We start from the raw sequence: 1,802 nt of genomic DNA on the forward strand, positions 1-1,802 counted from the left end.
TTCTAACGAATAAAATGAAAATGTGAATAGATTTGCATGGTCTCCTAAAGTTTTTTGCATATGGACAATTTTTGTTTTGGAGAAAACTTCCAAAGGACCACTGTTTCCTAAAATATACTTTGAGAAATGCTAGCAAAATAAGATTTTTAGAGCTGGAATACAATTTGGAGATAACTTATTCTAATCTTAAGATTTTGTTATCTAGGGGGACAGCCAAGATGGCCGAATAGGAACAGCTCTGGTCTACAGCTCCCAGTGTGAGAGACACAGAAGACAGGTGATTTCTGCATTTCCATCTGAGGTACCGGGTTCATCTCATTAGGGAGTGCCAGACAGTGGGTGCAGGACAGTGGGTGCAGCGCACCATGCAAGAGGCAAAGCAGGGTGAGGCATTGCCTCACCCGGGAAGCACAAGGGGTCAGGGAGTTCCCTTTCCTAGTCAAAGAAAGGGGTGAAAAATGGCACCTGGAAAATCGGGTCACTCCCACCTGAATACTGCGCTTTTCTGATGGGCTTAAAAAATGGCGCACCAGGAGATTATATCCCGCACATGGCTTGGAGGGTCCTATGCCCACGGAGTCTCACTGATTGCTAGCACAGCAGTCTGAGATTAAACTGCAAGGCAGCAGCGAGACTGGGGGAGGGGCACCCGCCATTGCCCAGGCTTGCTTAGGTAAACAAAGCAGCCAGGGAGCTCAAACTGGGTGCAGTCCACCATAGCTCAAGGAGGCCTGCCTGCCTCTGTAGGCTCCACCTCTAGGGGCAGGGCACAGACAAAAAGACAGCAGTAACCTTTGCAGACTTAAATGTCCCTGTCTGACAGCTTTGAAGAGAGCAGTGGTTCTCCCAGCATGCAGCTGGAGATCTGAGAACAGGCAGACTGCCTCCTCAAGTGGGTCCCTGAGCCATGACCCCCAAGCAGCCTAACTGGGAGGCATCCCCCAGTAGGGGCAGACTGACACCTCACACAGCCGAGTACTCCTCTGAGACAAAACTTCCAGAGGAATGATCAGACAGCAGCATTTGCAGTTCATGAAAATCCGCTGTTCTGCAGTCACTGCTGCTGATACCCAGGCAAACAGAGTCTGGAGTGGACCTGTAGCAAACTCCAACAGACCTGCAGCTGAGGGTCCTGTCTGTTAGAAGGAAAACTAACAAACAGAAAGGACATCCACACCAAAAACCCATCTGTACATCACCATCATCAAAGACCAAAGGTAGATAAAACCAAAAAGATGGGGAAAAAACAGAGCAGAAAAACTGGAAACTCTAAAAAGCAGAGTGCCTCTCCTCCTCCAGAGGAACGCAGTTCCTCACCAGCAATGGAACAAAGCTGGACGGAGAATGACTTTGACAAGTTGAGAGAAGAAGGCTTCAGATGGTGAAACTACTCCGAACTACAGGAGGAAATTCAAACCAAGGCAAAGAAATTAACAACTTTGAAAAAAATTTAGACAAATTTATAACTAAAATAACCAATACAGAGAAGTGCTTAAAGGAGCTGATGGAGCTGAAAGCCAAGGCTTGAGAACTACGTGAAGAATGCAGAGGCCTCAGGAGCCGATGCGATCAACTGGAAGAAAGGGTATCAGTGATGGAAGATGAAATGAATGAAATGAAGCAAGAAGGGAAGTTTAGAGAAAAAAAGAATAAAAAGAAATGAACAAAGCCTCCAAGAAATATGGGATTATGTGAAAAGGGCAAATCTATGTCTGATCAGTGTACCTGAAAGTCATGCGGAGAATGGAACCAAGCTGGAAAACACTCTGCAGGATATTATCCAGGAGAACTTCCCCAATCTA

The sequence above is a fragment of the Pan paniscus genome, chromosome 5, assembly GCF_029289425.2.
Source record: "Pan paniscus chromosome 5, NHGRI_mPanPan1-v2.0_pri, whole genome shotgun sequence".
NCBI classification, from domain to species: domain Eukaryota; kingdom Metazoa; phylum Chordata; class Mammalia; order Primates; family Hominidae; genus Pan; species Pan paniscus.